The sequence below is a fragment of the Vigna unguiculata genome, chromosome 1 (genome assembly GCF_004118075.2).
Source record: "Vigna unguiculata cultivar IT97K-499-35 chromosome 1, ASM411807v1, whole genome shotgun sequence".
Classification (NCBI taxonomy): Eukaryota; Viridiplantae; Streptophyta; class Magnoliopsida; order Fabales; family Fabaceae; genus Vigna; species Vigna unguiculata.
In genome coordinates, this window is record NC_040279.1 from 34,497,763 (window position 1) to 34,510,378 (window position 12,616).

General features: G+C 27.9%; 1 pseudogene; it reads left to right on the forward strand.

The window, feature by feature from the left end:
* Positions 1 to 6,128: 6,128 nt before the first annotated feature.
* On the forward strand, positions 6,129 to 7,900 carry LOC114176784 (annotated as a pseudogene).
* Positions 7,901 to 12,616: the final 4,716 nt, after the last annotated feature.

Genomic DNA, 12,616 nt, shown 5'->3' on the forward strand with positions numbered 1-12,616 from the left:
TGTGAACTGTATTCAACAAAGTTCAAATGTGTCCTTGTCTCTTCCTCTTGCACTGGAATAGAACAATTATATATAGAGAGAAGATAGAAATAAAGAATTAATGTGACAGAGAGGTCCAAATTAATGAAGTAGAAGGCCGGCATTGTTGGCTTCATCGTCAAGGTGGAAGTGTTTCATATTACATTACAAATACAAGAGACAGATGAAGAACTTTGGCTATTGTTTTTTTTCAACAGAAACAAATATAAAAAAAGGACATTGGAGAGAAAGACAGGAAAGAGGTCAACACTCTCATTTGTTATATCAGTTTCAGCACAGTCTAAACTTCGAATAATTTCTTTTGGATGTGTTTGGACAGTGCTAATTGTCCGGCTAAATAAAGTAAAATATAAAACAAAGATGATAAACAGCAAAAGAGCTTTCAAATAGTTAATTACTCATTTTCTTATAATGAGCATCAAAAGATGATGCATATCTTGAAATCCTAGTTTGTAGTAACAGATTTTTCATCACTTTCATCGGTAACTTCCATTCAGAGAACATCTTTATTTAATCAAAGAAGAAAAAAAGTCTTGAAAAATAAATTAAAAAAATTAAAAAGTGATTAACCGTCAAGATTGTAATTTGAGTATAGTGAAAAAAAAAAATTAGAGATGACAATAGGAGGCAACCAGCTCACATGTTCGCAATAAAAAGTGTGGAACGGTCTGAATATTTAGGTCGCTGGCCCGCTTAGGCCTGTTCCGATTAACTTGCGATCCACACATAACTCAAATTGATTTAAATCTATCAAATTCCATGATATCAACATAATATATCATGTGAGTCTTTTATAAGTAAGTTGTTCATTAGAGTTTTTTCTCGGTCCATCCAAAAGCAACTCTATTATTCACATGTTTTACCTTGTTCTAAATCTAGATCAAAGATCAAACTCATATTTATTTTCAACATACTTGTACTTAAAATTATGTATTATAAAATTTGAATATTTTTTTTAAGAAATAGGCTATAAATTTTTTATTTTTATTAATTTAATTAAATAAAAATAAGGATTGTTTACGGTTATACTTTTTCAATTATTAATTTAGTGCTTACTTATTTACTATTGTCTTAATTATTTAATATATTTTCATTTTTAATAAAACATTTATTTATTTATTGAAAAATAATAATTATTTTAAATTATAATGATAATTATTTTAAATTATAATGTAAAATACTTTTTTACACAAATACTACTTCAAATTTAATTTATATAAACTTTGTAGGTTATAATTGTGAGAACCAAAAAATTCCTTCTTTAGAAAACCATTTTCTTCTCTGTAAACATAGTGGTTCCAAAAAAAAAAAACTTCCTTTTTCTTCCAAATTTTTAAATCAACTTCCATCCTTTTTAAAGAATCAATTCTATTGGAGTAATCTATGTGAAGAATCCTATCAAAACACTCAGTCAATTTCTTTAATGGTGAGTTCGAAAAGTCTACCAATTCTCTAAGGACAATCTGTTTTTCTTTGCATGCAAGCCCATATTCAGTTTCATGTCGTTCTTAATGAAATCTTTTCTGTTTATGATCCTGAAAATTTTTCCTTGACCGTTAATCGGACATTTGATTTTGTAGATAGTGATTTTTGCATGTGACATTGTTTAAGGATGAGAGCAGAGGCAGAGGCCAAGTGGGCTGGGCCACAATTGAATCGTGGCGATTGGATTGGTAAACTCTTAAGTAAAAAGAGTTGTTCCTTGACTAATAGCTATAACTTTTAGCCTAGTGTTAAGAGCTCGATCCTAATAGGACAGGATGACATGTGCAAAGTCTCTTGAGTCCATTCAATACATTCGTCTTTTGGAAGACTGAATCTAGATACTCCTCTTTAGTTTGATGCTTGACTGATTTCTTTATTTTATACATCCAAAGGATTTATTTTGACGATTTTTTGTGTGAAAATTATAGAATTTTTTGAATAGGATTTTATTTCTGTGATAATTAGCTTACCCTTGCAATTTTGTTGTCTTTTATTTCTTTTATTTTGCGATTATCATATTTTAAATACGGGAGCAGATATAAGAGTCAATAATGATAGTAACATTAGAGTTGGAACGAGTCATTTATGGAGGGGTATATAAATATGAGTTATGTTAATCACATGTTAGAACGTAGAATTTTCTAGTTTAAGAACGGTAACGAAAGTAAGTTTAATTATCATTACTGATATTATTAAGGTGTTAAAATATAATCTATAATTATTATGTGATGCTTAAAAAAAATAGGATTGTTACAATAACAATTTTAAATAAATTAAAAAATACAAAATTATAATTATTAAAAACGTGTGATTATTTAGTGTTAAGATTTGTTTCAATAATTAATTTTTATTTATTAATTTACAAGTTTGATTAACTAGTTTTGTTAAATCCTTTTAGTTATTTTGAGTTGTTTTTGTTTTTGTTTTTTAGTTTTTAACTACTTTTGTTTTACTTCTCAACTACTTTCTCAATAATTCTAAGTGAGTAATTATAAATGAGTGATATTTTTTAGTTATTAGTTAAATTCCAATGTTGCTATTATTATATTAATATAAAAAATTATGAATTAATTATATAAAAAAGTTTATCAAGCCATTATTTTCTTAATTTCATAAGTGAATTTTCAGGAGCTTTCAACATGTCATTAATGTCTTCTTCAATAGAGTTCTACCACTTAATTTTTTGAAACTAAAATTAAAGTAAACAGGTTTAATTTTAAATGTCTATAAAAAATATTATTTTAAAACAAATACCATGTGTTTAGGTTTAAAGCATTTATATGCACCTATAAAAAACATTACCCTATAAACTTAATGCAATAATAATTGTATCATTATACTATACGTAGTCCTTAATAATAATAACAATATTAATAAGTGAATTGAAATTTAATACTTTTTATCAAATAATTTAGACAATTTAATTTGTTTTATAAAGGACTAACTTAAGTTTGATGTGAGGCCATAGGAGCCTTTCAAAAGCCGAATTATTGAAAGTAAATATGGACAATATTTTAACATTGTTTTTGTTTAGGCATTCATTCAACAAAAATATTGAAATTAGAGAAAAAATAATTTAACATAAAAGATATAAGAATGTCATACATTAACTCATTGATGTAAATAATTAAAGCAACTGTACAACTATTTGGGATTACAGATAAGATTTGACAATTCCACTCATCGTATACATGTTCTACCACCAGTTTGCACTAAACAAGTTGAAATTGTTTCAATTTTATAATTTTAGGAAAAATTAACCTCTTTAAGTTATGTTGCAGTATACACTTAAATTAAAAATAAATTTAACATAATATACGAGAGAATTTTTATAAACTAATTTTTATATAAATTAATTTATTTTTATACATTTTTAAATTGAAATAAGATTATAAAAAAAAAACTGGTCAAAACATTATTCAAGAGATGAGTTGAAACCTACTCATATTCCAATGACACCAATATGACACTAGTAATCATGAATAAGAAAAAGAAAAAGAGGTGGATCAGTAATTATTGCGTCTTCAGTTAATATATATAAATTGAATAGAATAAAAAAAACTAAACTAATAAAAAAAGGAAAAAAATGTTGTGGTAGAAATGGTGACAACGATATGAACGTTGAAAATAACAAAATATACTATTTTATGAACATTGGTAAATGAGTGCAGGAATTTTTTAGTCCCTTTCAAACATTTTCCAGTTGCATCTTTATGGATTACAATTCAAAATCCTAAAAAATAGGAATGAGAAAAAGATTTGTGTCAGTTGCAGACAAATTTTTATTCAATTGATACCAAGTATCTTTTGATAGATTCTTACGAGTAGTAAATACATTTTAGTGGGTTTGTATAATATTTATATAAGAATTAATTTTTCTTTTTATTTAGAGATTAAATTATTTAATTTTAATAAAAATTAAGAACAAATTATGACAGTTGATAATACTAACAGTTACAAACGTCGTAATAAAACATAAATTATAACGTTTTTAAGTGTCACGACTTTTAGTATATCTAATTTTAATTTAAAAATTACAGCCCTTTTAACTATCACAGTCTATTTTAAAAAAATGACACATTATATAATATAAAAAAATATTGTTGCGACGATTTGTTTGAAACCATCATATTATACTCTACGATAACACAAATTACAAAAATTTATAAAACCATCACAAGCGTAGATTGTGACGCTTAACCGTTACATTTTATGAAAATAATTGTCACAATTTACATTATTTTTTAGAGTGACATCAAAAAAGACTATTAATACTGTTTAAATTATTATTTACTCTATTTATTCTCCGATTAGATGAATTTTACAATATATATTAGACGAGTCGAACATTACACTAATTAAACAAATATAACAATACATATTAATTTATATATTAATTTGTACTTTTAACTAGTTTACTCCACATATTTATGCATATTCCATTCTTCGTATGTTTATAGAGTTTACTTTATATTCTTTAAATATATTTTATTTTTTGTATTTTTACAAAATCTACTTTGTACATGTTTACATACATATTAACTTTCTAAACTTATAAATTATTTTTCACTTTATTCTTTAAAACTTAATTATAAACCTAAAATTATTTATTGTTTTTTTAAATCTCCAAATATATTTAAATAAAACTACAAATAAACATTAACTCGTTGTAAGCATGATCGATTTAAAATTATAATATTTATAAAACATATAAAGTTGTGAAATTAAAGTGGAGGAATGGCGAAGATGATACCCTAAAATACTTATATATTAAGATAATTGGACACGTATTATAAAAAAATAATAAATATGCTATTTTTAAAACAATTTTATTAAAATATTTTTATATATTATGTTATCAGTTTTTTAAGTAGTAGATGAATTGGTCAAGTGGGGAGTTATGATATAGCATATGGCCCCTATTCATCCATCGTTTTCATCATACTGTTTAACATCATCCACCTTCTATCTATGAAGTAAAATAACCTACCATCTCACGTCCTTCTCTTCTCATTCATATTACACTAGTAACACTCTCATTTTGATTTTATTTAAAATAACATAATGACTAAACCCTAAAAAAGAAAGTTATAAAAAAATAAAATTAAAGTTTTCAAATATTAAAACTTAAAAATTTTATAAACAAAAATTAAACAATTTAATTATGTCAATACATTAACATTACCATTTTAAAATTAAACAAATATCTTGTACATTCACATTTTCTAATTTTAAAATAAACATTTACATATTTGATGTTATCAATAAATTATTATTTATTTCATCTATATTTTTACTTATATTAAAATTATATAAAAATATATTATGATAATTTTCTAACATATTTTTATATAATAAAATTATAATTAAATAAAAATATCATTTTTTATATTGTTAATGAATGATTGTGTCTATATAAAGAAGATGAGTGATATTTATTCAAAATATAAATTACGGGAATATTTATTTAAAAATTAAAGGAGGAGTGATATTATTTTATTGAAAACCTACAAAAATTGGCTTATTTTACAACTAAAAATAATATAAACCTTATGTAGAATGATATTTTTTTTTTCAGGTAAAGATTTACTTTATTCTTGTTAAAATATTGTTTTCTTTTGTAAAATAGTTGCTTGCAAGCAAATTATTTATACAAACTAAATTTTTTTAACATAATTACTTATATTTAGATTTCCAAATACATTTGTCAAATATTATTTTTTAAATAATAATTTTACCAACCAATAATATTTGTGACCAAACACCCCCACAAACAATAAGACTTTATACATCTTTTCATAATAAAATACTTTTTTTTTTTGTATAAAACAAAAAAGGACGTGAACCAACCAATCACCCTCCTATTAGATGGATTGAAGTGTCTTAATTTCCACAACTTAGGCGTCACATGTCAAAATGGAAAAAAATATTCCGTTTGAATCACCGTTTCTTTATCAACGGAAACACTCTTCACCCTTTCAGTTCTCCATAAATTTCCCCACCCATGTATACTTGGTTTTCCACGAGAAAGAGTGTTTAACCCCATTACCGAACATCATCGTTGCAAAATGGTGGCTGGAGAGTTCGCAGGTGGTTGTTCGAGAATGAAGAACTTGAGCTACCATGTTATCGCTGGGCGTTGGTTCATGTTGTATGCATCTTTGCTTATCATGGCTGCTGCAGGTTCAGTTTACATGTTTGGCATGTACTCTAACGAGGTCAAAACCTCTCTGGGGTATGACCAAACCACTCTCAACTTGCTCAGCTTCTTCAAAGACTTGGGTGCCACAGTTGGAATCGTATCCGGGTTGATCAACGAGGTAACACCACCCTGGGTGGTACTCTCAATAGGGGTTCTTATGAACTTCTTTGGCTACTTCATGATATGGCTTGCAGTCTCAGGCCGCATTTCCAAACCCCATGTTTGGCAAACATGTCTCTACATTTTCATCGGTGCAAATTCTCAAACCTTTGCCAACACTGGTGCTTTGGTCACATGTGTGAAGAACTTCCCAGGAAGCCGAGGTAGTCTTTTAGGCCTACTCAAAGGTTATGTTGGTCTAAGTGGAGCCATCATCGCTCAGTTCTACCATGCCTTCTATGGTGATCACAACCCTCAAGCCCTTATCTTACTCTTTGCGTGGCTTCCTGCTGCTGTTAACTTCCTTTTCCTTCCAACAATTCGGATATTCAACAACGTTTACCATCACCGTCCCAACCAGAACAAGGTTTTCTATCACCTTCTATATATTTCACTCGCCCTTGCAGCTTTTCTCATGGTTTTGATCATAATGCAAAACAAGCTCAGTTTTACAAGGCCCGAATTCGTGGCCGATGCGGTTGTGGTTCTTTTCCTTCTCCTTCTCCCGCTTGTTGTGGTATTCAGAGAGGAAATAAACCATTTGAAAGCCAAAACTCAAGGTGTGACCGATTCAGAGTTTAAAGTAGTCACTGAAATTACTCCACCTCCAACCGTGGAGCCAGAAGTACCAACAACAACATGTTCATCAAGTTCTTGTTTCAAAAACATACTCAACCCCCCAAAAGAGGGGAAGACTACACCATTCTGCAAGCACTTTTGAGTATTGACATGGTGATTCTGTTCGCTGCAACAATATTTGGTGTTGGCGGAGCATTAACAGCCATAGACAATCTAGGACAGATTGGAAGCTCATTGGGGTACCCGAGGAAGAGCATCACGACATGCGTGTCCTTGTTAAGCATATGGAACTATTTGGGACGGGTAGTTGCAGGTTTTTCCTCTGAGATGTTGTTGACCAAATACAAAGTCCCTCGCCCCTTGATGTTCACTCTTGTTATGCTTCTCTCTTGTGTTGGCCATATTCTGATTGCCCTTGGTGCCCCAAACTCCCTCTACTTCGCTTCCGTGATTATAGGGTTCTGTTTGGGAGCTCAGTGGCCGCTAATGTTTGCGATCATATCAGAAATATTTGGTCTCAAACATTACTCCACGTTGTACAACTTTGGAGCCGTGGCAAGCCCTGTCGGATCTTACATTCTAAACGTGAGACTGACTGGTGTTTTGTACGATAAAGAGGCTCTGAAACAGTTGAAGGCCAAAGGACTCTCGAGACAAGCGGGGAAGGAGCTTAACTGCGTTGGAGTGCAGTGTTACAGAATGGCGTTTATCATAATCACGGTGGCAACGCTGTTTGCTTGCTTAATTTCGCTTGTTTTGGTGCTGAGAACTAGAAAATTTTACAAAGGGGATATCTATAGAAACTTCAGAGTGAAAGATGTAACCCAAGAGAATGAGATCACCAAAACTGGTATCAGTTTTGTGTTTGAAACTGAAGGACACGGAAGTGCATTAGGAGAACAGGATAAGAAAAACAGAAAATGAAGTATTTTTTTTATGAACTTTTAATGGAATACATTAACTTAATGATACCTTTTCTTGTTTATAAACTGAATTGTGAAACATAGTTATCCGAAACGTAGGAAGGGAAATGGTGAAGATTGAATGATAGAAAGTGAAGCACCCACTTACAAAGATTGAAACATTAATGTATATCTTCGTCACCAGGATGCGTCACTCATATAATCGCAGACGTCATGCTCTTCCTCTCATAGACTCTACTTTCCAACATTTATCCTTTTGTTGGCTTTTTCTTCTTTTTTTCAAACGTGGGTTAGTTTGCCACTAACTTACGAAATGGGTGGGTTTGACGGAAAATTTAGAGATTTGGGTGAAGCCCACACTGACTTCTTTGTAATTTTGTATGCTCTACTAACATGATTTTACTCTTTTTACTTTTACAAAAAAATATTTTAAATGATTATTTTTTAATTAATTTCAACTTCAATCCATATATTTCCACCGATTATTTATGTTAATTTTACTTTCATATCACATTTATGTTAATTTTACTTCCGTATCACGTCTCAATATATAAAAAAATAAATTAACGTAAAATATATAAAAAAATAAACTAAAAATAATTAAAAAAAAATCAACAAACCAAAGTCATTATTAATCAAGACAACTTAAGTTCAGTTGAAGTCGTCATTATTATGACAAATTTGCCTTTTTAAAAATTTACAAAGACACCATCTATATACATAACCACTTCTAGAAGTCGTCCTCCATCCTAATCATTTTATCCATATTTGTAAATTTTCCACGCACTCCCATTTTGTAATTTTGTGACCAAACTAACCCATATTTGAAAGAAAAAAACCCTTTTGTTACAAAGGAAAGTAATATGCACGATAAATAAAAAAACATTGTTTTTATTAGTATGGATTAAAATAAATAATTTATAAATTTATAAATAAATAATTAAAATAATTTGATAGTATTTCTTTAATTTGTTTTGTACTTTTTCTTGGTATTAATTATCTATTATTTCTTTAAAAAATAACTAACCATTTAAGAAATTAAATGAAAAATATATAATTTTAAAAACCAAAATAAATCTTTAAGAAGTTTTAAATTTACCTTTTTATTTGTTCTAATAAGAAATTTGATAAAAAGAAAATCTACGTGATTTTCAGTCTTCTCATAAAAGAATTTATTTTAATATGAGATTGACGTTTTTATATTTTTTTTGTATTTCTCACAAAATAACTTTAAACACTATAACTGCCTTTTAGTTTTAATTTTTTTTAGCATGAGATACACCATTTTTATACTTCTTTAAGGCATTTCAGCAAATTAAACAAGCTCGATTTTAATCATTCTTTAAATTCCTCTCTTTGGTTTTAATTTCCAAGTCTTTTGAATCCTACCACTTCTCAATTTCTGTCATTTCAGCTCTACAAATGTCTTTGTTGAATCGTAGAAACTCATGAGATAAATTTTAAAGATCATGATATTTGATATGAGAATTTTTTTTACACTCATTTGGTGTTACTTCCCATTACTCTTGTTACTCTGCACTGTTTATCTTTTTAAAACCATTTTAACCCTATAAAATTGTTAAATGGTGTCAAAAAATTATTTTTCCAATTTTAAGACAATTTTACACGACAAAATGTATAATTGAAAGACACCGCAACACTCTACTATTTGTTAACATAGAACTTTCACAACTACATGAGCACTTATAGTGTGTTGGTTTCAAGGTTTCTTCTCCTTTGCATTAAATGATTTACAAAGAATTGTATGTGATCCGAGTGCAATTTTGGAAACATAGTTAGAATTAACTACCGCGTTCTCGAAGTATTGTCTGTTTTGGAATATGAAGTTTCGTCGCAGTTTTATCCTTAAAAACACCCTCATAAATGGAGAGAGGAAGTAGTATTTAAACTACGTTTGACATCGATTAGTGAGCGATGTTGGACTATTGAGTATACCCAAACAAACTCTTGAGATGAGGAAAAGGGAAGTTGTTGTCCTCACAGACGACCCCAATGTTATCGCAAGTCCACAACATCGTTAGGATCAACTAGCGCGTTTTCGAAGTATTATCCGCATTGGAACGTGGAACTTTGTCACGATTTTATTCTTAAAAGACAAACGCATCGATCCATCGAGGAGTGGAAAGAGGAAATAGTATTTAAATAGTTTTGAACTCGAGTACTAAACGATGGTGGTAGTGACGGATCTTGATCAAAAGTTTTGAAGGGACCAAAATAATATTATTCTTTGATCATTAGATTGAGTTATTATTATAATGCTTAAAAAAATAACTGAATAATTGGACCATTAGATTGAATAATTAGTATAATGTTGTGAAGAAATATAATCTATCTTGTTTTCATATTCACGAATAGCTTTCCATTTATCATTTTTAAACCGTGAATTTATTCTTTCATTATTCATCAATATACATTCTTTTAAAAATTATATTAAAAAATAATTTATCATAATCTAATTAAAAATTGAGAAACGTAATTATTAAAAGAAAAATATATTATAGTTAAGTGACAATTAAAAATCGATTATGAAAAATTACATAATATATTATTTTTTATTCTATATTCATAAAAAATGAATATACAAAAGACTCATTAAATAAAAAATAATAATGATGTTAACTATTAAATTAATATATCATCATCATATAAGATATGAGAGAGTTACCTTTTTTTTCTTCCAAAAAAGAAGAGGACAAATGAGAAATGAAAAAAAAAATAATGAGTTTGTGTCTAGCTTCCTTTATTTGTTTTTCAAAAAATAAAAGAAAAACATGCGAGAGTGAGAGATGAGTACAATTGGTGTAAAACTAACAAGAAAGTGAGAAAAAAAATAAAAGATATCTTAATAAATATTTTTAATTACTCTTTTGGTTTTTGTTTTCCTCTAAAAATGTTAAGTTGGTCTTCATATTTTTTTATACTCAATTTATTCTCGATTTTTGAAACACTGATGTTTTGATGTTTGTTGGTACGAAATTGCACAACTTTTTTCAAAAATCTGAACCAAATAGAGATTAAAAAACTCGAAAGATCAACTTGAAATTTTTAGACAAAAATAAAGACCAAAAAATTAATTAAACCTAAATATTTTATTCTTTATTATATTTAATTTTATGTTTTATTATCTATTAACATTAAATATTGTGCATTATAAAAGAAATAAAAATACAAACAATTTAATATCCATTAAACTTGCAAATGACATATAGGAATTCGGTGGATGATCAGCCAGACTTAGTTCCAAGTACTATAGATAGATTCAAGGAAGAAGACATAAAAGGGAGTTCATAGTACAAAGGAGATCAAATATAGAGTACGACAGATGGACTACGAAGAAATTATTAAACTGTGCTTTTTTCTATACGAGATTTTATGAATGAATAGTGTAAAGAAGAAAAATAATATATTCTCTTTAAAATCAAACGTAGAATGGATTATTGATATATATATATATATATAATAGTAATAATTAACAATAACACTATATAAACTAAATATTTATAAAAATACTAAAAAATAAAAATAATAGGATTATTAATTAAATTAATAATAAAATTCTAATTTAATAATTAAATAAATTAATTTGAAATAATTTTATGATACTCTTTTATTTTAAATAATAACTTGAATTTTATTTTAATTTAATTTTAACTAATCATATTTTATTTTAAATTAATTTTAACAATGAAGTTAATAATAATAATAATAATAATAGAAATTAATTTATATCTAAATAATATAAAAATAATAATAATATAACTACAAAAATAATTTTATCATCTTACAATTTTATCTATTAAAATAATTATTTTATTATTCATATCTTTCATAAATTTTCTTTTCATTTCTTTATAAATTTTTGCTATTTTTCTTTATTCAAAATAACCTCATTTTTACTTACTTATCTTTTTTCTCAAATCTATCTATCAAATTTATCCATAATACAAACACAGCAAGCAATTCGAGGATTTCCAAATAAAAGATTGATGAATAACTGACCACTTTTTGTTATCTGCTAAATTGATGTCTCGTTTGTGAACAATTTCATTTGCTTCATCATACAACTTGAGATAAACCAAACAATACTTTTAAAAAATTACACTTTTCTAGCAGAAGAAAGGCAACCACAGCACAGCTGAAACAAATAAATTCATATGGGCCTTGGCTTAAATGGGCTTACCAATACACCATTTGTTACGCATGTTGCATTCGACCGGACCAGAATTTAGGTACATTTACGAACGAAATTCATCGAATCCTTACTCTTTTGTCTTCTCTTTGGATAGTGGAGCGGGTAGAGTTTGGAGAGGATGTCGATCACGCGAACAAAAAAGAGAAAACAAAAATGAACACAACGATTCAGGTCACATTTTATTAGAAAGAAAAATGGATGAAAAAAGAAGAAGAAGAATAAGATAAAAACATACAAGTTATAGAGATAGAGAGTACCCAAATCACGTAAAATAAAGCAAGAAGCCAGGGATAACGATTAATTATTTGTGTCACATACACGTCCTCGTCCAAAACAATAGTAGAGCTTCAAAAGTTAGCTTGGACACACAAGTTGTATTCAATATATAGTTAAAATTTTGTCTTGGCAATACTTAACATAAGTGGTCATGGCGAAATCTAAAGCGTTGGATTGCACATTTTTCGTATAAAGCGGTGGCCACATCCAGTTTACCATTGATTCCAGGCTCTACTCCAA